This window comes from Cryptomeria japonica, unplaced genomic scaffold (genome assembly GCF_030272615.1).
Source record: "Cryptomeria japonica unplaced genomic scaffold, Sugi_1.0 HiC_scaffold_196, whole genome shotgun sequence".
NCBI classification, from domain to species: Eukaryota; Viridiplantae; Streptophyta; class Pinopsida; order Cupressales; family Cupressaceae; genus Cryptomeria; species Cryptomeria japonica.
Window position 1 is genome coordinate 83,099 of NW_026729018.1, and position 26,902 is coordinate 110,000.

Sequence of the window (26,902 nt, forward strand, 5' to 3'; positions counted from 1 at the left end):
CGAGGCGAGGGATGCGGCGAGAAGGACCCAACGGCTAGACGGAAGAGGCTTCAGGGCCGCCTCGGAATGGTCCAAGCATCGGACGCGCTTGGGGCGACTACCAGTGACAACCCCTTATCCCGCGACGCGTCCGATACACAGATAGTTCCGAGGCGGCCGAGGAGCCTCACCGCATAGCAATCGGGGTGCGAGGCGAGGGATGCGGCGAGAAGGACCCAACGGCTAGACGGAAGAGGCTTCAGGGCCGCCTCGGAATGGTCCAAGCATCGGACGCGCTTGGGGCGACTACCGTTGCCAACCCCTTATCCCGCGATGCGTCTGATACACAGATAGTTCCGAGGCGGCCGAGGAGCCTCACCGCATAGCAATCGGGTTGCGAGGCAGATTATTGGGAAGGGAACCCCCTGGGATGCGGCTCAAGCAGTGCCCAAAGGGACTGGAATGCGGAATCACATCGAGAGACCCAAATGCTATACGAGGGCTCAAATCGAATTATCGATTTGGCCACGACATGGACGCATCGGAACGACTACCTTTGCCGAACCACTCGCAATTGCATCCATACCGAAACCAATAGACATTTCCGTTAGAGCCCTCGCATAGCATTCGGGAATCTCGCATGCCCCTCTAAATCGACCAATGCTGGCGCTCAATGAAAATCCGAGCGCTACCACCGTTCGAGCGCCAGCATTGGTCGAGTTAGAGGGGCACGGGGGAGAATGCTCCAGTCAACACCTCCCCTATATAAGTTATTTGTCCGATTCTCGCACAACCGTAGTCTGCCTCGTCGAATCAAACAACGGTCCCAGATTCCGACTTCCGTTCCGTAGAGACCCAAAAGCTAGATGGAGGCTCGCAAGAAAGAGAGTCGGCGCATAGCAATCGGGTTTCTCGAACGTTTAGGGACCGAGCTCACTTGCGGATAGGGCAAAATCCGCCAAGCAACCCAAAAGCTAGACGGGGGCTCGAATCGAATCGCCTAGGCGGCCACAACAACGACGTGTTGGATCGACTACCAGTGCCAAACCATTCAGCAAGACTAGTCTGTGTCGAGGCCGGATAGAGATTCTCAGAGAGCGCCCGCATAGCATTTAGGAGACCTGCCGCGTCCCTCACACTCGACAAATGGTGGTGCACGTTTATAAATCCGAGCGATCCCAACCCTTTCAAGCACCAACATCGGTCGAGATAGAGGGGCACGGAGGGGGCTGCGTGAGACAACACAGTCCCCTATATAAGTTATTTGTCCGATTCTCACACATCCGAAGAATGGTCATCAAATCGGACAACAGCCCAAACTTCCGACTTCCGTCCCAGAAAGCCCAAGAGCTATCTAAAACGTTCATGGCCGGAACTCGATCGCGGCTATACCAGTCCGCCAAGCAACCCAAAAGCTAGACTGGAGCTCTAGTCGAATCACCTCTGTGGCCATTGCAAGGACGTGTTGGAGCGACTACCATTGCCGAACCATTCCGCAGGTCGAGTCCATACCAAGGCCGCATAGAGATTCACGATGAGCTCCTGCATAGCAATCAGGAGACTTGCCGTGTCCATCACAATCGATAAATCCTGGTGCAAGATTTTTGCATCCGAGCGCTCCAACCAGTCGAGCACCAGCATCAATCGACATAAACGGGCACGGGGGGAGGATGCTCGAGAACACTACCTCCCCTATATAAGTTATTTGTCCGATTCTCAAGCAGCCGAAGTCTGGTCATCGAATCGGGTCAAAGACCACAACTTCCGACTTTACCCACAATGCAAGTCATCGAATCGAACATCGGCCCCCGAGTCGGACTCCATGCGTATGTCAGGTCATCGGACCCAAATTCCGCCTTCCTGCGCATGGCGGGCCATCAATATCAACTCGGTCATCGGACCCAAACTCCGCCTTTTTGCGTATGGCACGCCTTCAAATCGGTCATCGGACCCAAATTCCGCCTTCCTGTGCATGGCGGGCCATCAACATCAACTCGGTCATCGGACCCAAATTCCGCCTTTCTGCGCATGGCACGCCATCAACTCGGTCATCGGACCCAAATTCCGCCTTCCTGCGCATGGCAGGTCATCGGACACAAATTCAGACCTCGCCAATATGCCTACGTATCGAATCGGTCATCGGACCCAACTTCCGACTTCATCCATACTGTAGGGTCTTTGAGGTTGGCGCGGTGCGCTCAACCCAGGGAGTCGACCCATCGAAGCATACACCTCCCCTATATAAGCTATTTGTCCGATTCCCACACCTGTGTAGTTTGCACCTCTGACCAGGACATCGACCCCAACTTCCGAACTCGACTGCAACGACGGCACCAGCGCCTTGGTGCGCACCTTGCGACGCACAGTCCCAACATTCGCCTTCCTGCACATGGCAGGTCATCGGACCCAAATTCCGACCTCGCGAGTATGCCTACATATCGAATCGGTCATCGGACCCAACTTCCGACTTCATCCATACCGTAGGGTCTTTGAGGTTGGCGCGGTGCGCTCAACCCGGGGAGTCGACCCAACGAAGCATACACCTCCCCTATATAAGCTATTTGTCCGATTCCCACACCTGTGTAGTTTGCACCTCCGATCAAGACATCGACCCCAACTTCCGAACTCGCCTCCAACGACCGAACCAGCGCCTTGGTGCGCACCTTGCAACGCACAGTGCCAACATTCGCCTTCCTGCACGTGGCAGGTCATCGGACCCAAATTCCGACCTCGCGAGTATGCCTACATATCGAATCGGTCATCGGACCCAACTTCCGACTTCATCCATACCGTAGGGTCTTTGAGGTTGGCGCGGTGCGCTCAACCCGGGGAGTCGACCCAACGAAGCATACACCTCCCCTATATAAGCTATTTGTCCGATTCCCACACCTGTGTAGCTTGCACCTCCGATCAGGACATCGACCCCAACTTCCGAACTCGACTAAAAAGACCGCACCAGCGCCTTGGTGTGCACCTTGCAACGCACAGTGTCAACATTCGCCTTCCTGCACATGGCAGGTCATCGGACCCAAATTCCGACCTCATGAGCATACCTACTAATCGAATTGGTCATCGGACCCAACTTCCGACTTCATCCATACCGTAGGGTCTTTGAGGTTGGCGCGGTGCGCTCAACCTGGGGAGTCGACCCATCGAAGCATACACCTCCCCTATATAAGCTATTTGTCCGATTCCGACACCTGTGTAGTTTGCACCTCCGCTCAGGACATCGACCCCAACTTCCGAACTCGCCTGCAACGACCGAACCAGCGCCTTGGTGCGCACCAAAAGTGCGCACTTTTGGAGGGCACTTTTGTGCGCTCCAAAGGTGCGCACTTTTGGAGGGCACTTTTCTGCGCTCCAAAGGTGCGCACTTTTGGAGGGCACTTTTTGGAGGGCACTTTTCTGCGCTCCAAAGGTGCGCACTTTTGGAGGGCACTTTTTGGAGGGCACTTTTCTGCGCTCCAAAGGTGCGCACTTTTGGAGGGCACTTTTTGGAGGGCACTTTTCTGCGCTCCAAAGGTGCGCACTTTTGGAGGGCACTTTTTGGAGGGCACTTTTCTGCGCTCCAAAGGTGCGCACTTTTGGAGGGCACTTTTTGGAGGGCACTTTTCTGCGCTCCAAAGGTGCGCACTTTTGGAGGGCACTTTTCTGCGCTCCAAAGGTGCGCACTTTTGGAGGGCACTTTTTGGAGGGCACTTTTCTGCGCTCCAAAGGTGCGCACTTTTGGAGGGCACTTTTTGGAGGGCACTTTTCTGCGCTCCAAAGGTGCGCACTTTTGGAGGGCACTTTTTGGAGGGCACTTTTCTGCGCTCCAAAGGTGCGCACTTTTGGAGGGCACTTTTGTGCACTCCAAAGGTGCGCACTTTTGGAGGGCACTTTTCCTGTGCTCCAAAGGTGCACACCTAGGTGAGCACCTTCGACCACACCTTGTAGCACACCAAACTCTGACTTTCGACTTCATCCGCAATGCAGGGTCTTTGAGGTTGGCGCAATGCGCACAACCAGGGGAGTCGACCCATCAAACCCAACACCTCCCCTATATAAGCTATTTGTCTGATTCTCATACATGCGTAGCCTGCAGGAGCAATTAGGACATCGACCCCAACTTTCGGCTTCTAAACGAAAACAAGGTCTTTGAGGTTGGTGTAATGCGAACAACTAGGGGAGTCAACCCATCAAACCCAACACCTCCCCTATATAAGCTATTTGTCTGATTCTCATACATGTGTAGTCTACAGGAGCAATTAGGACATCGACCCCAACTTTTGACTTCTTAACGAAAACAAGGTCTTTGAGGTTGACGTAATGCGCACAACCAGGGGAGTCGACCCATCAAACCCAACACCTCCCCTATATAAGCTATTTGTCCGATTCTCATACATGTGTAGCCTGCAGGAGCCATTAGGACATTGACCCCAACTTTTGACTTCTTAACGAAAACAAGGTCTTTGAGGTTGGCGTAATGCGCACAACCAAGGGAGTTGACCCATCAAACCCAACACCTCCCCTATATAAGCTATTTGTCTGATTCTCATACATGTGTAGCCTGCAACAACGATTAGGACATCCACCCCAACTTCTGAATTCGTCTGCGTTGACCGCACCAAAGGTGCACGCCTTGGTGCTCACCAAAATCCGACTTCCGACTTCTTCTGCTATGCGGGGTCTTTGAGGTTGGCGCAGTGCGCACAACCAGGGGAGTCAACCCACCGAATGCAACACCTCCCCTATATAAGCTATTTGTCTGATTCTCATACATGCGTAGACTGCAGCAATGATTAGGACATCCACCCCAACTTTTGACTTCTTAAACAAGACAGGGTCTTTGAAGTTGGTGCAGTGCACACAACCAGGGGAGTCGACCCATCAAACGCAACACCTCCCCTATATAAAGCTATTTGTCCGATTCTCATACGTGTAGTCTGCAGCAGCGATTAGGACATCGACCCCAACTTCCGAATTCGTTTGCATTGACCGCACCAAAGGTGCACGCCTTGGTGTGCACCCTGGAGTGCACTTTGGTGCTCACCTCGGTGCACACTTTGGTGTGCACCTCGGTGTGCACCAAAGGTGCGCACCTTGGAGCGCACCAAAGGTGTACACTTTGGAGCGCACCACATAGGGTCTTTGAGAGGTTGGCGCAGTGCGCACACCAAGGTGGGTGTTGAGGTGCGTGCCGAGGTGGGTGGGTGCTAGGGTGCGCTCCATGGTGGGTGCCAGGGTGGGTGCGTGCTAGGGTGGATTCCAAAGAGGGTCATAGGGTGGGTGCCAAGGTGGGTTGGTGATATAGTGGGTTCAAAGGTGGGTACTAGGGTGGGTTCCAAGGTGGGTCACAAGTTGGGTGCCAGGATGCGTGGGTGTTAGGTTGGGTGCCAAGGTGGGCTCCTGCGTGGGTGGGTGCTAGGGTGGGTTTCAAGGTGGACGCGAGGGCGGGTGCCAAGGTGGGTAACAAGTTGGGTGTTAGGATGGGTGAGTGCTAGAGTGGGTGCCAAGGTGGGTGGGTGCTAAGGTGGATGCCAAGGTGGTTCACAGGGTGGGTGGGTTCTAGGGTGAGTTCCAAGGTGGGTCACAGGTTCAGTGCTAGGGTGGGTGTCAAGGCGGGTGTCGAGGTGCCTGGGTGCTAGGGTGTGGATGCCAATGTGGGTCATAGGGTGGGTACTAGGGTGGGCTGCAATGTGGGTGCCAAGGTGGGTAACATGCTCGGTGGGTTCTAAATTGGGTGCCAGGGTGGGTGTGCACCCACCTTGCCCGAGGTGGGTGCCAAGGTGCCAGTGTGGGTGGGTGCTAAGGTGGATGCCAAGGTGGGTGAGAAGGTGGGTGATAGGTTGAGTGGTAGGATGGGTGGGTGCCAAGATGGGTCACAGGGTGGGTGCAAGGGTGGGTAGGTGCTAGGGTTGGTGTCAGGGTGGGTGGGTGCTAGGTTGGGTTCCAAGGTGGGTGCGAGGGTGAGTGTCAAGGTGGGTCACAGGTTAGGTGCTAGGATGGGTGAGTGCTAGGGTGCAAAGGTGCCAGGGTGGGTGCTAGGATGGGTCGATGCTAGGGTGAGTGGCAAGGTGGGTCCACAAGTGTCAAGGTGGGTGCCGAGGTGGGTGCCAAGTCGGCGACTGCTATGGTGGATGCCAAGGTGGGTCACGGGGTGGGTGCCAAGTTGCTAGGTTGGGTTCCAAGGTGGGTGCCAACGTGGGTGCTAGGGTGCGTGGGTTAAAGGGTGTGTCACAACGTGGGTGCCAGGATGGGTGCGCACCCACACTGGCCAAGACGGGTGCGGGTGCAAGGTTGGGTTCCAAGCCCGGTCACAGGCTGGGTGCTAGGATGGGTGGGTGCCAAGGTGGGCACCAGGGTGGGTGCACCCACCCTGGCCAAGGTGGGTCACGGGGTGGGTCCTAGGGTGGGTAACGGGGTGGGTACTAAGGTGCGTGCCAAGGTGGGTCATAGGGTGGGTGCCAAGGTGGGCACCAGGGTGGGTGTGCACCAACCCTAGCCAGGGTAGGTCACGGGGTGGTTGTCGGGGTGGGCGTCAAGGAGCCAAGGTGGGTGGCAAGTAGCCAAGTTGCGTGCCAAGGTGGGTGTCGGGGTGGGTGCCAAGGATCCAAGGTGGGTGCCAAGGAACCAAGGTGGGTGTCTGGGTGGGTGCCGAGGTGGGAGCCAGGGTGGGTCCCAAGGTGAGTGCAAAGGTGGGTGCCAGGGTCAAGGTGAGTGCCAATGTGGGTTCCAAGGTGCCAGGGTCAGGGTGAGTGCCAATGTGGGTTCAAAGGTGCTAAGTTGGGTGCGAGGTTGGGTGCGAGGGTGGGTGGGTGCCAAGGTGTGCTAGGTGGAAGCCCGGGTGGGTCGGCATCCCATGGGTGTCGAGTTGGGTGCCTGATGGGTGCTTCTTGTCAAGTTTTAGTCGTCGGGACTCATTTCGAGCCTTAGAGGTCGTTTCTTGTCCGGTTGCCCTGTCTTCGACCTGGGAACCCAATTTTGGTCCTCGGGTCCCATTTTTTTTTGTCTCGCATCCCACTTTTGGCCTGTGGCCTTTTCGGGGTCGATTCTCGTTTTGGGCATCAGAGCATGTTTCTTCTCCTAAAACCCAATATTTGTTTATTAAGTCTCGGAACACATTTTTGTTCTCGTGGACCCATCATGGGTCTTGGAACGCATTTGTGGTCCTTGGGTCCCATTTTGCATCCCGAAACTTGTGTTTTGGTGCTTGATCCCTATTTTGGGTGCCCACCTTGCACCAAGTGCGCACCCGGGGCAAACCGAGCGCCTTGGTGCACCGGGGCAAGATCGAGCGTGCACCCGAGGCGCCCCGAACATGCACCAAGGTGCACTCGGCCCACATGTGAGCGCAGGTCGTTGCGCCCGAGGTGGTGTGTGGGCACCGCGTTGCAGACGGGACACTGCACGCACACGACGCCCCCTCCAGGTGCACGCACGTAGGCCGGGCCGGGTGCACACCCGACGCCCTAGCAAGGTGCGCGCACCCGGGCAGGGCTCACACTTGGCGAACGGGGCGCACTTCGCGAGGGAGGGTGTGCACCTCGACGGGGGTGGGTGGCCGGGGTGGATTCGCACGTGGGTCGCGGTTTGCTAAGTACACACTGCGACAAGCTCATAACGGGTGCGATCATACCAGCGTTAGTGCACCGGATCCCATCAGAACTCCGCAGTTAAGCGCGCTTGGGCCGGAGTAGTACTGGGATGGGTGACCTCCCGGGAAGTCCCGGTGTTGCACCCTTTTTTAGTTTTTCGCCGGGCGTCGCAATGCTATTTGAATAAACCTTTTGCCCGTTTGCGTTCTCGTCGGGGCCGGGCCGGGCCGGGGTGCGCTGCCCGCACTACCGCGCGCGCGGGGGCGACACCGAGCGCGCACCCGAGGCGCCCCGAGCACACAGGCCACGGTGCAACCCGGGCGTTGTGCGCGCACCCCGGTGCGCCCGAGGTGCTGCGCGCGCACCCAGGTGAAATCGGTGTGCACCTCGGCCAGTGCGCGCTCGGTCGAGTCGCGCACGTTGCCCAAGGTGCACGGTGATGTTTCTTACTCTAAGGTTCCGCACCAGACGCCCGGGACAGGTGAGCGAAGCTGGGCGGGGCCGGGTGCGCGGCCGGGGCAGGTGCACGCAGCTGGAGAGAGCTTTGGAGCACACTTCGGAGCGCACCAATGATGCGCTCCATTCAAAAGTTTCCTGAAAAGGCAAAAAAAGTTGAGATTATAGAATTTCCCACTTGAGAGATTGTAAAAAAAAAAAATTTAAAATGAAGGAAACGCGGGTGCCAAGGTGTGCGCAGCCCAGCCAAGGTGTGCGCACCAAGGCGCCCACCCTGGCGAAGGTGCACGCAAGGTGCGCACCCGAGGCAAACCGGACAATTAACCCAACTTTCGACTTCGCGCGCACCTTGGAGCGCACTTCGGAGCGCTCCTTGGTGCGCACCAATCTTGGGCACCTCGGAGTGCACCATGGCGCCCACCAAGGTGCGCACCCGGGGCAAACCGAGCTCCGACTTCGTGCGCACCTTGGAGCGCACGAAAGGTGCGCACCATGGCGCCCACCAAGGTGCGCAGCCCAGCCAAGGCGTGCGCATCAAGGTGCGCACCCTGGCGAAGGTGCGCACCCGGGGCAAACCGAGCTCCGACTTCGTGCGCACCTTGGAGCGCACAAAAGGTGCGCAACCCAGCCAAGGTGTGCGCACCCCGGTCAAACCGAGCTCCGAATCGTGCGCACCAGAGGTGCACGCCATCGTGCGCACCTTGGAGCACACTTCGGAGCCCTCCTTGGTGCGCGCCGATGTTGCGCACCTCGGAGCGCACCCGGGGAAAACAATGCAATTAACCCGACTTTCGACTTCGTGGGCACCTCGGAGCGCTCTCGGGTTCGCACCTCGGAGCACACCGAGGTGCGCACCTTTGATGCGCTGCCTTCACCAATTTCCAGAAAAGGCAAGAAAACATTGAGAAGGTGTGCGCACCGAGGTGCCCACCCTGGCGAAGGTGCACGCGAGGTGCGCACCCGGGGCAAACCGGGCTCCGACTTCGTGCACGCCGCACCTTGGAGCACACTTCGGAGCGCTCCTTGGTGCGCACCAGGGCGCGCAACCCAGCCGAGGTGCCCACCCCGGCGAAGGTGCACGCGAGGTGCGCACCCGGGGCAAACCGGGCTCCGACTTCGTGCACGCCATGGTGCCCACCGCGGCGAAGGTGCACGCGAGGTGCGCACCCGGGGCAAACCGGGCTCCGACTTCGTGCACGCCGCACCTTGGAGCACACTTCGGAGCGCTCCTTGGTGCGCACCATGGTGCCCACCAGGGCGCGCAACCCCGCCGAAGGTGCACGCGAGGTGCGCACCCGGGGCAAACCGGGCTCCGACTTCGTGCACGCCGCACCTTGGAGCACACTTCGGAGCGCTCCTTGGTGCGCACCATGGTGCCCACCAGGGCGCGCAACCCCGCCGAAGGTGCACGCGAGGTGCGCACCCGGGGCAAACCGGGCTCCGACTTCGTGCACGCCATGGTGCGCACCGCGGCGAAGGTGCGCACCCGGGGCAAACCGGGCTCCGACTTCGTGCACGCCGCACCTTGGAGCACACTTCGGAGCGCTCCTTGGTGCGCACCAGGGCGCGCAACCCAGCCGAGGTGCCCACCCCGGCGAAGGTGCACGCGAGGTGCGTACCCGGGGCAAACCGGGCTCCGACTTCGTGCACGCCGCACCTTGGAGCACACTTCGGAGCGCTCCTTGGTGCGCACCATGGTGCCCACCAGGCCGCGCAACCCAGCCAAGGTGTGCGCACCAAGGTGCACGCGAGGTGCGCACCCGGGGCAAACCGGGGTCCGACTTCGTGCACGCCGCACCTTGGAGCACACATCGGGGCGCTCCCGGGTTCGCACCGGCGTTGCGCACCGTGGTGGGCACCTCGGAGCACACCAAGGTGGGCAGCGAGGTGCGCACCTTTGATGCGATGCCTTCACTAATTTCCATAAAAGGCAAAAAAAAAACGAGATTTTAAAATTTCCGTTTTGAAAGATAGTGAGAAAAAGGGAATGCTGGTGCCATCTTGAGCCCGCCCTGGTGCGCAGCCCAGCCAAGGTGTGCGCACCAAGGTGCCCACCCTGGCGAAGGTGCGCGCCCGGGCAATTAACCCAACTTCCAACTTCGCGCGCGCCAGGGTGGGAGCGCACCCAACAACCGGGCCTGGGAAGAGCCAATGCGAGAAACCCCACCAAACGCTCTGACAAAAAAAGAGGGGGCGCTCCAGTAACCCCGCTTCGGAGCGCACCCTGGGCAAACCCAGCCAAGGTGCCCACCCCGGCCAAGGTGCAGGCGAGGTGCGCACCCGGGGCAAACCGGGCTCCGACAACGTGCACGCCGCACCTTGGAGCACACTTCGTAGCGCTCCCGGGTGCGCACCTCAGAGCACACCAAGGTGGGCAGCGAGGTGCGCACCTTTGATGCGCTGCCTTCACTAATTTCCAGAAAAGGCAAAAAAAAAAGGAGATTTTAAAATTTCCGTTTTGAAAGATAGTGAAAAAAACGGAACGCGCGTGCCATCTTGAGCCCGCCCTGGTGCGCAGCCCAGGTAAGGTGCCCACCCTGGCAAAGGTGCGCACCCGGGCAATTAACCCTACTTCCGACTTCGTGCGCGCCAGGGTGGCAACCGGGCCTCGGAAGAGCCAATGCGAGAAACCCCACCAAACGCTCCGACAAAAAAAGAGGCGGCGCTCCAATAACCCCGCTTCGGAGCGCAGCCGGGGCAAACCCAGCCAAGGTGCCCACCCCGACGAAGGTGCACGCGAGGTGCGCACCCGGGGCAAACCGGGCTCCGACAACGTGCACGCAGCACCTTGGAGCACACTTCGAAGCACTCCCGGGTGCCCACCGGCGTTGCGCACCGTGGTGGGCAGCGAGGTGCGCACCTTTGATGCGCTGCCTTCACTAATTTCCAGAAAAAGGCAAAAAAAAATGAGATTTTAAAATTTCCGTTTTGAAAGATAGTGAAAAAAAAGGAACGCGGGTGCCATCTTGAGCCCGCCCTGGTGCGCAGCCCAGGCAAGGCATGCGCACCAAGGTGCCCACCCGAGGTGCACACCCGGGGCAAACCGGGCTCCGACTTCGTGCAGGCCGCACCTTGGAGCACACTTCGGAGCGCTCCTTGGTGCGCACCATGGTGCCCACCAGGGCGCGCAACCCAGCCAAGGTCTGCACACTAAGGTGCCCACCCCGGCGAAGGTGCACGCGAGGTGCGCACCCGGGGCAAACCGGGCTCCGACTTCGTGCACGCCATGGTGCCCACCGCGGCGAAGGTGCACGCGAGGTGCGCACCCGGGGCAAACCGGGCTCCGACTTCGTGCACGCCGCACCTTGGAGCACACTTCGGAGCGCTCCTTGGTGCGCACCATGGTGCCCACCAGGGCGCGCAACCCAGCCAAGGTGTGCGCACCAAGGTGCACGCGAGGTGCGCACCCGGGGCAAACCGGGGTCCGACTTCGTGCACGCCGCACCTTGGAGCACACATCGGAGCGCTCCCAGGTTCGCACCAGCGTTGCGCACCTTTGATGCGCTGCCTTCACTAATTTCCAGAAAAGGCAAAAAAAAACGATATTTTAAAATTTCCGTTCTGAAAGATAGTGAAAAAAACGGAACGCGGGTGCCATCTTGAGCCCTTCCTGGTGCGCAGCCCAGGCAAGTTGTGCGCACCAAGGTGCCCACCCTGGCGGAGGTGCGCGCCCGGGGCAAACCGGGCTCCGACTTCGTGCACTGCATGGTGCCCACCAAGGCGCGCAACCCAGCCAAGGTGCCCACCGCAGCGAAGGTGCACGCGAGGTGCACACCCGGGGCAAACCGGGCTCCGACTTCGTGCACGCCGCACCTTGGAGCACACTTCAGAGCGCTCCTTGGTGCGCACCAGGGCGCGCAACCCAGCCGAGGTGCCCACCCCGGCGAAGGTGCACGCGAGGTGCGCACCCGGGGCAAACCGGGCTCCGACTTCGTGCACGCCATGGTGCCCACCGCGGCGAAGGTGCGCACCCGGGGCAAACCGGGCTCCGACTTCGTGCACGCCGCACCTTGGAGCACACTTCGGAGCGCTCCTTGGTGCGCACCATGGTGCCCACCAGGCCGCGCAACCCAGCCAAGGTGTGCGCACCAAGGTGCACGCGAGGTGCGCACCCGGGGCAAACCGGGGTCCGACTTCGTGCACGCCGCACCTTGGAGCACACATCGGGGCGCTCCCGGGTTCGCACCGGCGTTGCGCACCGTGGTGGGCACCTCGGAGCACACCAAGGTGGGCAGCGAGGTGCGCACCTTTGATGCGATGCCTTCACTAATTTCCATAAAAGGCAAAAAAAAAACGAGATTTTAAAATTTCCGTTTTGAAAGATAGTGAGAAAAAGGGAATGCTGGTGCCATCTTGAGCCCGCCCTGGTGCGCAGCCCAGCCAAGGTTTGCGCACCAAGGTGCCCACCCTGGCGAAGGTGCACGCCCGGGCAATTAACCCAACTTCCAACTTCGCGCGCGCCAGGGTGGGAGCGCACCCAACAACCGGGCCTGGGAAGAGCCAATGCGAGAAACCCCACCAAACTCTCTGACAAAAAAAGAGGGGGCGCTCCAGTAACCCCGCTTCGGAGCGCACCCTGGGCAAACCCAGCCAAGGTGCCCACCCCGGCCAAGGTGCAGGCGAGGTGCGCACCCGGGGCAAACCGGGCTCCGACAACGTGCACGCCGCACCTTGGAGCACACTTCGTAGCGCTCCCGGGTGCGCACCTCAGAGCACACCAAGGTGGGCAGCGAGGTGCGCACCTTTGATGCGCTGCCTTCACTAATTTCCAGAAAAGGCAAAAAAAAAAGGAGATTTTAAAATTTCCGTTTTGAAAGATAGTGAAAAAAACGGAACGCGCGTGCCATCTTGAGCCCGCCCTGGTGCGCAGCCCAGGTAAGGTGCCACCCTGGCAAAGGTGCGCACCCGGGCAATTAACCCTACTTCCGACTTCGTGCGCGCCAGGGTGGCAACCGGGCCTCGGAAGAGCCAATGCGAGAAACCCCACCAAACGCTCCGACAAAAAAAGAGGCGGCGCTCCAATAACCCCGCTTCGGAGCGCAGCCGGGGCAAACCAAGCCAAGGTGCCCACCCCGACGAAGGTGCACGCGAGGTGCGCACCCGGGGCAAACCGGGCTCCGACAACGTGCACGCAGCACCTTGGAGCACACTTCGAAGCACTCCCGGGTGCCCACCGGCGTTGCGCACCGTGGTGGGCAGCGAGGTGCGCACCTTTGATGCGCTGCCTTCACTAATTTCCAGAAAAAGGCAAAAAAAAATGAGATTTTAAAATTTCCGTTTTGAAAGATAGTGAAAAAAAAGGAACGCGGGTGCCATCTTGAGCCCGCCCTGGTGCGCAGCCCAGGCAAGGCATGCGCACCAAGGTGCCCACCCGAGGTGCACACCCGGGGCAAACCGGGCTCCGACTTCGTGCAGGCCGCACCTTGGAGCACACTTCGGAGCGCTCCTTGGTGCGCACCATGGTGCCCACCAGGGCGCACCCGAGGCAAACCGGGCTCCGACTTCGTGCACGCCGCACCTTGGAGCACACATCGGAGCGCTCCCAGGTTCGCACCAGCGTTGCGCACCTTTGATGCGCTGCCTTCACTAATTTCCAGAAAAGGCAAAAAAAAACGATATTTTAAAATTTCCGTTCTGAAAGATAGTGAAAAAAACGGAACGCGGGTGCCATCTTGAGCCCTTCCTGATGCGCAGCCCAGGCAAGTTGTGCGCACCAAGGTGCCCACCCTGGCGGAGGTGCGCGCCCGGGGCAAACCGGGCTCCGACTTCGTGCACTGCATGGTGCCCACCAAGGCGCGCAACCCAGCCAAGGTGCCCACCGCAGCGAAGGTGCACGCGAGGTGCGCACCCGAGGTGCACACCCGGGGCAAACCGGGCTCCGACTTCGTGCACGCCGCACCTTGGAGCACACTTCAGAGCGCTCCTTGGTACGCACCAGGGCGCGCAACCCAGCCAAGGTGCTCACCCCGGCGAAGGTGCACGCGAGGTGCGCACCCGGGGCAAACCGGGCTCGGACTTCGTGCACGCCGCACCTTGGAGCACACATCGGAGCGCTCCCGGGTTCGCACCAGCATTGCGCACCTTTGATGCGCTGCCTTCACTAATTTCCAGAAAAGGCAAAAAAAAGAAAAAAATGAGATTTTAAAATTTCCGTTTTGAAAGATAGTGAAAAAAACGGAACGCGGGTGCCATCTTGAGCCCGCCCTGGTGTGCAGCCCAGGCAAGTTGTGCGCACCAAGGCACCCACCCTGGCCAAGGTGGGTCACGGGGTGGGTCCTAGGGTGGGTAACGGGGTGGGTACTAAGGTGCGTGCCAAGGTGGGTCATAGGGTGGGTGCCAAGGTGGGCACCAGGGTGGGTGTGCACCAACCCTAGCCAGGGTAGGTCACGGGGTGGTTGTCGGGGTGGGCGTCAAGGAGCCAAGGTGGGTGGCAAGTAGCCAAGTTGCGTGCCAAGGTGGGTGTCGGGGTGGGTGCCAAGGATCCAAGGTGGGTGCCAAGGAACCAAGGTGGGTGTCTGGGTGGGTGCCGAGGTGGGAGCCAGGGTGGGTCCCAAGGTGAGTGCAAAGGTGGGTGCCAGGGTCAAGGTGAGTGCCAATGTGGGTTCCAAGGTGCCAGGGTCAGGGTGAGTGCCAATGTGGGTTCAAAGGTGCTAAGTTGGGTGCGAGGTTGGGTGCGAGGGTGGGTGGGTGCCAAGGTGTGCTAGGTGGAAGCCCGGGTGGGTCGGCATCCCATGGGTGTCGAGTTGGGTGCCTGATGGGTGCTTCTTGTCAAGTTTTAGTCGTCGGGACTCATTTCGAGCCTTAGAGGTCGTTTCTTGTCCGGTTGCCCTGTCTTCGACCTGGGAACCCAATTTTGGTCCTCGGGTCCCATTTTTTTTTGTCTCGCATCCCACTTTTGGCCTGTGGCCTTTTCGGGGTCGATTCTCGTTTTGGGCATCAGAGCATGTTTCTTCTCCTAAAACCCAATATTTGTTTATTAAGTCTCGGAACACATTTTTGTTCTCGTGGACCCATCATGGGTCTTGGAACGCATTTGTGGTCCTTGGGTCCCATTTTGCATCCCGAAACTTGTGTTTTGGTGCTTGATCCCTATTTTGGGTGCCCACCTTGCACCAAGTGCGCACCCGGGGCAAACCGAGCGCCTTGGTGCACCGGGGCAAGATCGAGCGTGCACCCGAGGCGCCCCGAACATGCACCAAGGTGCACTCGGCCCACATGTGAGCGCAGGTCGTTGCGCCCGAGGTGGTGTGTGGGCACCGCGTTGCAGACGGGACACTGCACGCACACGACGCCCCCTCCAGGTGCACGCACGTAGGCCGGGCCGGGTGCACACCCGACGCCCTAGCAAGGTGCGCGCACCCGGGCAGGGCTCACACTTGGCGAACGGGGCGCACTTCGCGAGGGAGGGTGTGCACCTCGACGGGGGTGGGTGGCCGGGGTGGATTCGCACGTGGGTCGCGGTTTGCTAAGTACACACTGCGACAAGCTCATAACGGGTGCGATCATACCAGCGTTAGTGCACCGGATCCCATCAGAACTCCGCAGTTAAGCGCGCTTGGGCCGGAGTAGTACTGGGATGGGTGACCTCCCGGGAAGTCCCGGTGTTGCACCCTTTTTTAGTTTTTCGCCGGGCGTCGCAATGCTATTTGAATAAACCTTTTGCCCGTTTGCGTTCTCGTCGGGGCCGGGCCGGGCCGGGGTGCGCTGCCCGCACTACCGCGCGCGCGGGGGCGACACCGAGCGCGCACCCGAGGCGCCCCGAGCACACAGGCCACGGTGCAACCCGGGCGTTGTGCGCGCACCCCGGTGCGCCCGAGGTGCTGCGCGCGCACCCAGGTGAAATCGGTGTGCACCTCGGCCAGTGCGCGCTCGGTCGAGTCGCGCACGTTGGCCAAGGTGCACGGTGATGTTTCTTACTCTAAGGTTCCGCACCAGACGCCCGGGACAGGTGAGCGAAGCTGGGCGGGGCCGGGTGCGCGGCCGGGGCAGGTGCACGCAGCTGGAGAGAGCTTTGGAGCACACTTCGGAGCGCACCAATGATGCGCTCCATTCAAAAGTTTCCTGAAAAGGCAAAAAAAGTTGAGATTATAGAATTTCCCACTTGAGAGATTGTAAAAAAAAAAAATTTAAAATGAAGGAAACGCGGGTGCCAAGGTGTGCGCAGCCCAGCCAAGGTGTGCGCACCAAGGCGCCCACCCTGGCGAAGGTGCACGCAAGGTGCGCACCCGAGGCAAACCGGACAATTAACCCAACTTTCGACTTCGCGCGCACCTTGGAGCGCACTTCGGAGCGCTCCTTGGTGCGCACCAATCTTGGGCACCTCGGAGTGCACCATGGCGCCCACCAAGGTGCGCACCCGGGGCAAACCGAGCTCCGACTTCGTGCGCACCTTGGAGCGCACGAAAGGTGCGCACCATGGCGCCCACCAAGGTGCGCAGCCCAGCCAAGGCGTGCGCATCAAGGTGCGCACCCTGGCGAAGGTGCGCACCCGGGGCAAACCGAGCTCCGACTTCGTGCGCACCTTGGAGCGCACAAAAGGTGCGCAACCCAGCCAAGGTGTGCGCACCCCGGTCAAACCGAGCTCCGAATCGTGCGCACCAGAGGTGCACGCCATCGTGCGCACCTTGGAGCACACTTCGGAGCCCTCCTTGGTGCGCGCCGATGTTGCGCACCTCGGAGCGCACCCGGGGAAAACAATGCAATTAACCCGACTTTCGACTTCGTGGGCACCTCGGAGCGCTCTCGGGTTCGCACCTCGGAGCACACCGAGGTGCGCACCTTTGATGCGCTGCCTTCACCAATTTCCAGAAAAGGCAAGAAAACATTGAGAAGGTGTGCGCACCGAGGTGCCCACCCTGGCGAAGGTGCACGCGAGGTGCGCACCCGGGGCAAACCGGGCTCCGACTTCGTGCACGCCGCACCTTGGAGCACACTTCGGAGCGCTCCTTGGTGCGCACCAGGGCGCGCAACCCAGCCGAGGTGCCCACCCCGGCGAAGGTGCACGCGAGGTGCGCACCCGGGGCAAACCGGGCTCCGACTTCGTGCACGCCATGGTGCCCACCGCGGCGAAGGTGCACGCGAGGTGCGCACCCGGGGCAAACCGGGCTCCGACTTCGTGCACGCCGCACCTTGGAGCACACTTCGGAGCGCTCCTTGGTGCGCACCATGGTGCCCACCAGGGCGCGCAACCCCGCCGAAGGTGCACGCGAGGTGCGCACCCGGGGCAAACCGGGCTCCGACTTCGTGCACGCCGCACCTTGGAGCACACTTCGGAGCGCTCCTTGGTGCGCACCATGGTGCCCACCAGGGCGCGCAACCCCGCCGAAGGTGCACGCGAGGTGCGCACCCGGGGCAAACCGGGCTCCGACTTCGTGCACGCCATGGTGCGCACCGCGGCGAAGGTGCGCACCCGGGGCAAACCGGGCTCCGACTTCGTGCACGCCGCACCTTGGAGCACACTTCGGAGCGCTCCTTGGTGCGCACCAGGGCGCGCAACCCAGCCGAGGTGCCCACCCCGGCGAAGGTGCACGCGAGGTGCGTACCCGGGGCAAACCGGGCTCCGACTTCGTGCACGCCGCACCTTGGAGCACACTTCGGAGCGCTCCTTGGTGCGCACCATGGTGCCCACCAGGCCGCGCAACCCAGCCAAGGTGTGCGCACCAAGGTGCACGCGAGGTGCGCACCCGGGGCAAACCGGGGTCCGACTTCGTGCACGCCGCACCTTGGAGCACACATCGGGGCGCTCCCGGGTTCGCACCGGCGTTGCGCACCGTGGTGGGCACCTCGGAGCACACCAAGGTGGGCAGCGAGGTGCGCACCTTTGATGCGATGCCTTCACTAATTTCCATAAAAGGCAAAAAAAAAACGAGATTTTAAAATTTCCGTTTTGAAAGATAGTGAGAAAAAGGGAATGCTGGTGCCATCTTGAGCCCGCCCTGGTGCGCAGCCCAGCCAAGGTGTGCGCACCAAGGTGCCCACCCTGGCGAAGGTGCGCGCCCGGGCAATTAACCCAACTTCCAACTTCGCGCGCGCCAGGGTGGGAGCGCACCCAACAACCGGGCCTGGGAAGAGCCAATGCGAGAAACCCCACCAAACGCTCTGACAAAAAAAGAGGGGGCGCTCCAGTAACCCCGCTTCGGAGCGCACCCTGGGCAAACCCAGCCAAGGTGCCCACCCCGGCCAAGGTGCAGGCGAGGTGCGCACCCGGGGCAAACCGGGCTCCGACAACGTGCACGCCGCACCTTGGAGCACACTTCGTAGCGCTCCCGGGTGCGCACCTCAGAGCACACCAAGGTGGGCAGCGAGGTGCGCACCTTTGATGCGCTGCCTTCACTAATTTCCAGAAAAGGCAAAAAAAAAAGGAGATTTTAAAATTTCCGTTTTGAAAGATAGTGAAAAAAACGGAACGCGCGTGCCATCTTGAGCCCGCCCTGGTGCGCAGCCCAGGTAAGGTGCCCACCCTGGCAAAGGTGCGCACCCGGGCAATTAACCCTACTTCCGACTTCGTGCGCGCCAGGGTGGCAACCGGGCCTCGGAAGAGCCAATGCGAGAAACCCCACCAAACGCTCCGACAAAAAAAGAGGCGGCGCTCCAATAACCCCGCTTCGGAGCGCAGCCGGGGCAAACCCAGCCAAGGTGCCCACCCCGACGAAGGTGCACGCGAGGTGCGCACCCGGGGCAAACCGGGCTCCGACAACGTGCACGCAGCACCTTGGAGCACACTTCGAAGCACTCCCGGGTGCCCACCGGCGTTGCGCACCGTGGTGGGCAGCGAGGTGCGCACCTTTGATGCGCTGCCTTCACTAATTTCCAGAAAAAGGCAAAAAAAAATGAGATTTTAAAATTTCCGTTTTGAAAGATAGTGAAAAAAAAGGAACGCGGGTGCCATCTTGAGCCCGCCCTGGTGCGCAGCCCAGGCAAGGCATGCGCACCAAGGTGCCCACCCGAGGTGCACACCCGGGGCAAACCGGGCTCCGACTTCGTGCAGGCCGCACCTTGGAGCACACTTCGGAGCGCTCCTTGGTGCGCACCATGGTGCCCACCAGGGCGCGCAACCCAGCCAAGGTCTGCACACTAAGGTGCCCACCCCGGCGAAGGTGCACGCGAGGTGCGCACCCGGGGCAAACCGGGCTCCGACTTCGTGCACGCCATGGTGCCCACCGCGGCGAAGGTGCACGCGAGGTGCGCACCCGGGGCAAACCGGGCTCCGACTTCGTGCACGCCGCACCTTGGAGCACACTTCGGAGCGCTCCTTGGTGCGCACCATGGTGCCCACCAGGGCGCGCAACCCAGCCAAGGTGTGCGCACCAAGGTGCACGCGAGGTGCGCACCCGGGGCAAACCGGGGTCCGACTTCGTGCACGCCGCACCTTGGAGCACACATCGGAGCGCTCCCAGGTTCGCACCAGCGTTGCGCACCTTTGATGCGCTGCCTTCACTAATTTCCAGAAAAGGCAAAAAAAAACGATATTTTAAAATTTCCGTTCTGAAAGATAGTGAAAAAAACGGAACGCGGGTGCCATCTTGAGCCCTTCCTGGTGCGCAGCCCAGGCAAGTTGTGCGCACCAAGGTGCCCACCCTGGCGGAGGTGCGCGCCCGGGGCAAACCGGGCTCCGACTTCGTGCACTGCATGGTGCCCACCAAGGCGCGCAACCCAGCCAAGGTGCCCACCGCAGCGAAGGTGCACGCGAGGTGCACACCCGGGGCAAACCGGGCTCCGACTTCGTGCACGCCGCACCTTGGAGCACACTTCAGAGCGCTCCTTGGTGCGCACCAGGGCGCGCAACCCAGCCGAGGTGCCCACCCCGGCGAAGGTGCACGCGAGGTGCGCACCCGGGGCAAACCGGGCTCCGACTTCGTGCACGCCATGGTGCCCACCGCGGCGAAGGTGCGCACCCGGGGCAAACCGGGCTCCGACTTCGTGCACGCCGCACCTTGGAGCACACTTCGGAGCGCTCCTTGGTGCGCACCATGGTGCCCACCAGGCCGCGCAACCCAGCCAAGGTGTGCGCACCAAGGTGCACGCGAGGTGCGCACCCGGGGCAAACCGGGGTCCGACTTCGTGCACGCCGCACCTTGGAGCACACATCGGGGCGCTCCCGGGTTCGCACCGGCGTTGCGCACCGTGGTGGGCACCTCGGAGCACACCAAGGTGGGCAGCGAGGTGCGCACCTTTGATGCGATGCCTTCACTAATTTCCATAAAAGGCAAAAAAAAAACGAGATTTTAAAATTTCCGTTTTGAAAGATAGTGAGAAAAAGGGAATGCTGGTGCCATCTTGAGCCCGCCCTGGTGCGCAGCCCAGCCAAGGTTTGCGCACCAAGGTGCCCACCCTGGCGAAGGTGCGCGCCCGGGCAATTAACCCAACTTCCAACTTCGCGCGCGCCAGGGTGGGAGCGCACCCAACAACCGGGCCTGGGAAGAGCCAATGCGAGAAACCCCACCAAACTCTCTGACAAAAAAAGAGGGGGCGCTCCAGTAACCCCGCTTCGGAGCGCACCCTGGGCAAACCCAGCCAAGGTGCCCACCCCGGCCAAGGTGCAGGCGAGGTGCGCACCCGGGGCAAACCGGGCTCCGACAACGTGCACGCCGCACCTTGGAGCACACTTCGTAGCGCTCCCGGGTGCGCACCTCAGAGCACACCAAGGTGGGCAGCGAGGTGCGCACCTTTGATGCGCTGCCTTCACTAATTTCCAGAAAAGGCAAAAAAAAAAGGAGATTTTAAAATTTCCGTTTTGAAAGATAGTGAAAAAAACGGAACGCGCGTGCCATCTTGAGCCCGCCCTGGTGCGCAGCCCAGGTAAGGTGCCACCCTGGCAAAGGTGCGCACCCGGGCAATTAACCCTACTTCCGACTTCGTGCGCGCCAGGGTGGCAACCGGGCCTCGGAAGAGCCAATGCGAGAAACCCCACCAAACGCTCCGACAAAAAAAGAGGCGGCGCTCCAATAACCCCGCTTCGGAGCGCAGCCGGGGCAAACCAAGCCAAGGTGCCCACCCCGACGAAGGTGCACGCGAGGTGCGCACCCGGGGCAAACCGGGCTCCGACAACGTGCACGCAGCACCTTGGAGCACACTTCGAAGCACTCCCGGGTGCCCACCGGCGTTGCGCACCGTGGTGGGCAGCGAGGTGCGCACCTTTGATGCGCTGCCTTCACTAATTTCCAGAAAAAGGCAAAAAAAAATGAGATTTTAAAATTTCCGTTTTGAAAGATAGTGAAAAAAAAGGAACGCGGGTGCCATCTTGAGCCCGCCCTGGTGCGCAGCCCAGGCAAGGCATGCGCACCAAGGTGCCCACCCGAGGTGCACACCCGGGGCAAACCGGGCTCCGACTTCGTGCAGGCCGCACCTTGGAGCACACTTCGGAGCGCTCCTTGGTGCGCACCATGGTGCCCACCAGGGCGCACCCGAGGCAAACCGGGCTCCGACTTCGTGCACGCCGCACCTTGGAGCACACATCGGAGCGCTCCCAGGTTCGCACCAGCGTTGCGCACCTTTGATGCGCTGCCTTCACTAATTTCCAGAAAAGGCAAAAAAAAACGATATTTTAAAATTTCCGTTCTGAAAGATAGTGAAAAAAACGGAACGCGGGTGCCATCTTGAGCCCTTCCTGATGCGCAGCCCAGGCAAGTTGTGCGCACCAAGGTGCCCACCCTGGCGGAGGTGCGCGCCCGGGGCAAACCGGGCTCCGACTTCGTGCACTGCATGGTGCCCACCAAGGCGCGCAACCCAGCCAAGGTGCCCACCGCAGCGAAGGTGCACGCGAGGTGCGCACCCGAGGTGCACACCCGGGGCAAACCGGGCTCCGACTTCGTGCACGCCGCACCTTGGAGCACACTTCAGAGCGCTCCTTGGTACGCACCAGGGCGCGCAACCCAGCCAAGGTGCTCACCCCGGCGAAGGTGCACGCGAGGTGCGCACCCGGGGCAAACCGGGCTCGGACTTCGTGCACGCCGCACCTTGGAGCACACATCGGAGCGCTCCCGGGTTCGCACCAGCATTGCGCACCTTTGATGCGCTGCCTTCACTAATTTCCAGAAAAGGCAAAAAAAAGAAAAAAATGAGATTTTAAAATTTCCGTTTTGAAAGATAGTGAAAAAAACGGAACGCGGGTGCCATCTTGAGCCCGCCCTGGTGTGCAGCCCAGGCAAGTTGTGCGCACCAAGGCACCCACCCTGGCCAAGGTGGGTCACGGGGTGGGTCCTAGGGTGGGTAACGGGGTGGGTACTAAGGTGCGTGCCAAGGTGGGTCATAGGGTGGGTGCCAAGGTGGGCACCAGGGTGGGTGTGCACCAACCCTAGCCAGGGTAGGTCACGGGGTGGTTGTCGGGGTGGGCGTCAAGGAGCCAAGGTGGGTGGCAAGTAGCCAAGTTGCGTGCCAAGGTGGGTGTCGGGGTGGGTGCCAAGGATCCAAGGTGGGTGCCAAGGAACCAAGGTGGGTGTCTGGGTGGGTGCCGAGGTGGGAGCCAGGGTGGGTCCCAAGGTGAGTGCAAAGGTGGGTGCCAGGGTCAAGGTGAGTGCCAATGTGGGTTCCAAGGTGCCAGGGTCAGGGTGAGTGCCAATGTGGGTTCAAAGGTGCTAAGTTGGGTGCGAGGTTGGGTGCGAGGGTGGGTGGGTGCCAAGGTGTGCTAGGTGGAAGCCCGGGTGGGTCGGCATCCCATGGGTGTCGAGTTGGGTGCCTGATGGGTGCTTCTTGTCAAGTTTTAGTCGTCGGGACTCATTTCGAGCCTTAGAGGTCGTTTCTTGTCCGGTTGCCCTGTCTTCGACCTGGGAACCCAATTTTGGTCCTCGGGTCCCATTTTTTTTTGTCTCGCATCCCACTTTTGGCCTGTGGCCTTTTCGGGGTCGATTCTCGTTTTGGGCATCAGAGCATGTTTCTTCTCCTAAAACCCAATATTTGTTTATTAAGTCTCGGAACACATTTTTGTTCTCGTGGACCCATCATGGGTCTTGGAACGCATTTGTGGTCCTTGGGTCCCATTTTGCATCCCGAAACTTGTGTTTTGGTGCTTGATCCCTATTTTGGGTGCCCACCTTGCACCAAGTGCGCACCCGGGGCAAACCGAGCGCCTTGGTGCACCGGGGCAAGATCGAGCGTGCACCCGAGGCGCCCCGAACATGCACCAAGGTGCACTCGGCCCACATGTGAGCGCAGGTCGTTGCGCCCGAGGTGGTGTGTGGGCACCGCGTTGCAGACGGGACACTGCACGCACACGACGCCCCCTCCAGGTGCACGCACGTAGGCCGGGCCGGGTGCACACCCGACGCCCTAGCAAGGTGCGCGCACCCGGGCAGGGCTCACACTTGGCGAACGGGGCGCACTTCGCGAGGGAGGGTGTGCACCTCGACGGGGGTGGGTGGCCGGGGTGGATTCGCACGTGGGTCGCGGTTTGCTAAGTACACACTGCGACAAGCTCATAACGGGTGCGATCATACCAGCGTTAGTGCACCGGATCCCATCAGAACTCTGCAGTTAAGCGCGCTTGGGCCGGAGTAGTACTGGGATGGGTGACCTCCCGGGAAGTCCCGGTGTTGCACCCTTTTTTAGTTTTTCGCCGGGCGTCGCAATGCTATTTGAATAAACCTTTTGCCCGTTTGCGTTCTCGTCGGGGCCGGGCCGGGCCGGGGTGCGCTGCCCGCACTACCGCGCGCGCGGGGGCGACACCGAGCGCGCACCCGAGGCGCCCCGAGCACACAGGCCACGGTGCAACCCGGGCGTTGTGCGCGCACCCCGGTGCGCCCGAGGTGCTGCGCGCGCACCCAGGTGAAATCGGTGTGCACCTCGGCCAGTGCGCGCTCGGTCGAGTCGCGCACGTTGGCCAAGGTGCACGGTGATGTTTCTTACTCTAAGGTTCCGCACCAGACGCCCGGGACAGGTGAGCGAAGCTGGGCGGGGCCGGGTGCGCGGCCGGGGCAGGTGCACGCAGCTGGAGAGAGCTTTGGAGCACACTTCGGAGCGCACCAATGATGCGCTCCATTCAAAAGTTTCCTGAAAAGGCAAAAAAAGTTGAGATTATAGAATTTCCCACTTGAGAGATTGTAAAAAAAAAAAATTTAAAATGAAGGAAACGCGGGTGCCAAGGTGTGCGCAGCCCAGCCAAGGTGTGCGCACCAAGGCGCCCACCCTGGCGAAGGTGCACGCAAGGTGCGCACCCGAGGCAAACCGGACAATTAACCCAACTTTCGACTTCGCGCGCACCTTGGAGCGCACTTCGGAGCGCTCCTTGGTGCGCACCAATCTTGGGCACCTCGGAGTGCACCATGGCGCCCACCAAGGTGCGCACCCGGGGCAAACCGAGCTCCGACTTCGTGCGCACCTTGGAGCGCACGAAAGGTGCGCACCATGGCGCCCACCAAGGTGCGCAGCCCAGCCAAGGCGTGCGCATCAAGGTGCGCACCCTGGCGAAGGTGCGCACCCGGGGCAAACCGAGCTCCGACTTCGTGCGCACCTTGGAGCGCACAAAAGGTGCGCAACCCAGCCAAGGTGTGCGCACCCCGGTCAAACCGAGCTCCGAATCGTGCGCACCAGAGGTGCACGCCATCGTGCGCACCTTGGAGCACACTTCGGAGCCCTCCTTGGTGCGCGCCGATGTTGCGCACCTCGGAGCGCACCCGGGGAAAACAATGCAATTAACCCGACTTTCGACTTCGTGGGCACCTCGGAGCGCTCTCGGGTTCGCACCTCGGAGCACACCGAGGTGCGCACCTTTGATGCGCTGCCTTCACCAATTTCCAGAAAAGGCAAGAAAACATTGAGAAGGTGTGCGCACCGAGGTGCCCACCCTGGCGAAGGTGCACGCGAGGTGCGCACCCGGGGCAAACCGGGCTCCGACTTCGTGCACGCCGCACCTTGGAGCACACTTCGGAGCGCTCCTTGGTGCGCACCAGGGCGCGCAACCCAGCCGAGGTGCCCACCCCGGCGAAGGTGCACGCGAGGTGCGCACCCGGGGCAAACCGGGCTCCGACTTCGTGCACGCCATGGTGCCCACCGCGGCGAAGGTGCACGCGAGGTGCGCACCCGGGGCAAACCGGGCTCCGACTTCGTGCACGCCGCACCTTGGAGCACACTTCGGAGCGCTCCTTGGTGCGCACCATGGTGCCCACCAGGGCGCGCAACCCCGCCGAAGGTGCACGCGAGGTGCGCACCCGGGGCAAACCGGGCTCCGACTTCGTGCACGCCATGGTGCGCACCGCGGCGAAGGTGCGCACCCGGGGCAAACCGGGCTCCGACTTCGTGCACGCCGCACCTTGGAGCACACTTCGGAGCGCTCCTTGGTGCGCACCAGGGCGCGCAACCCAGCCGAGGTGCCCACCCCGGCGAAGGTGCACGCGAGGTGCGTACCCGGGGCAAACCGGGCTCCGACTTCGTGCACGCCGCACCTTGGAGCACACTTCGGAGCGCTCCTTGGTGCGCACCATGGTGCCCACCAGGCCGCGCAACCCAGCCAAGGTGTGCGCACCAAGGTGCACGCGAGGTGCGCACCCGGGGCAAACCGGGGTCCGACTTCGTGCACGCCGCACCTTGGAGCACACATCGGGGCGCTCCCGGGTTCGCACCGGCGTTGCGCACCGTGGTGGGCACCTCGGAGCACACCAAGGTGGGCAGCGAGGTGCGCACCTTTGATGCGATGCCTTCACTAATTTCCATAAAAGGCAAAAAAAAAACGAGATTTTAAAATTTCCGTTTTGAAAGATAGTGAGAAAAAGGGAATGCTGGTGCCATCTTGAGCCCGCCCTGGTGCGCAGCCCAGCCAAGGTGTGCGCACCAAGGTGCCCACCCTGGCGAAGGTGCGCGCCCGGGCAATTAACCCAACTTCCAACTTCGCGCGCGCCAGGGTGGGAGCGCACCCAACAACCGGGCCTGGGAAGAGCCAATGCGAGAAACCCCACCAAACGCTCTGACAAAAAAAGAGGGGGCGCTCCAGTAACCCCGCTTCGGAGCGCACCCTGGGCAAACCCAGCCAAGGTGCCCACCCCGGCCAAGGTGCAGGCGAGGTGCGCACCCGGGGCAAACCGGGCTCCGACAACGTGCACGCCGCACCTTGGAGCACACTTCGTAGCGCTCCCGGGTGCGCACCTCAGAGCACACCAAGGTGGGCAGCGAGGTGCGCACCTTTGATGCGCTGCCTTCACTAATTTCCAGAAAAGGCAAAAAAAAAGGAGATTTTAAAATTTCCGTTTTGAAAGATAGTGAAAAAAACGGAACGCGCGTGCCATCTTGAGCCCGCCCTGGTGCGCAGCCCAGGTAAGGTGCCCACCCTGGCAAAGGTGCGCACCCGGGCAATTAACCCTACTTCCGACTTCGTGCGCGCCAGGGTGGCAACCGGGCCTCGGAAGAGCCAATGCGAGAAACCCCACCAAACGCTCCGACAAAAAAAGAGGCGGCGCTCCAATAACCCCGCTTCGGAGCGCAGCCGGGGCAAACCCAGCCAAGGTGCCCACCCCGACGAAGGTGCACGCGAGGTGCGCACCCGGGGCAAACCGGGCTCCGACAACGTGCACGCAGCACCTTGGAGCACACTTCGAAGCACTCCCGGGTGCCCACCGGCGTTGCGCACCGTGGTGGGCAGCGAGGTGCGCACCTTTGATGCGCTGCCTTCACTAATTTCCAGAAAAAGGCAAAAAAAAATGAGATTTTAAAATTTCCGTTTTGAAAGATAGTGAAAAAAAAGGAACGCGGGTGCCATCTTGAGCCCGCCCTGGTGCGCAGCCCAGGCAAGGCATGCGCACCAAGGTGCCCACCCGAGGTGCACACCCGGGGCAAACCGGGCTCCGACTTCGTGCAGGCCGCACCTTGGAGCACACTTCGGAGCGCTCCTTGGTGCGCACCATGGTGCCCACCAGGGCGCGCAACCCAGCCAAGGTCTGCACACCAAGGTGCCCACCCCGGCGAAG

The 26,902-nt window shown here is 61.1% G+C and overlaps 3 non-coding genes across 3 annotated transcripts; all 3 read left to right on the forward strand.

Moving 5' to 3' along the window:
• The first annotated feature begins 7,583 nt into the window (after positions 1-7,583).
• Positions 7,584-7,702, forward strand: LOC131868133 (5S ribosomal RNA). The gene has a single exon (XR_009366625.1). It is a non-coding gene; the product is annotated as a 5S ribosomal RNA (ribosomal RNA).
• A 7,804-nt stretch (positions 7,703-15,506) lies between these two features.
• LOC131868134 (5S ribosomal RNA) lies at positions 15,507-15,625 on the forward strand. Its single transcript, XR_009366626.1, has one exon. It is a non-coding gene; the product is annotated as a 5S ribosomal RNA (ribosomal RNA).
• Positions 15,626-23,429: 7,804 nt separating this feature from the next.
• On the forward strand, positions 23,430-23,548 carry LOC131868142 (5S ribosomal RNA). Its single transcript, XR_009366633.1, has one exon. It is a non-coding gene; the product is annotated as a 5S ribosomal RNA (ribosomal RNA).
• The last annotated feature ends 3,354 nt before the right edge of the window (positions 23,549-26,902 follow it).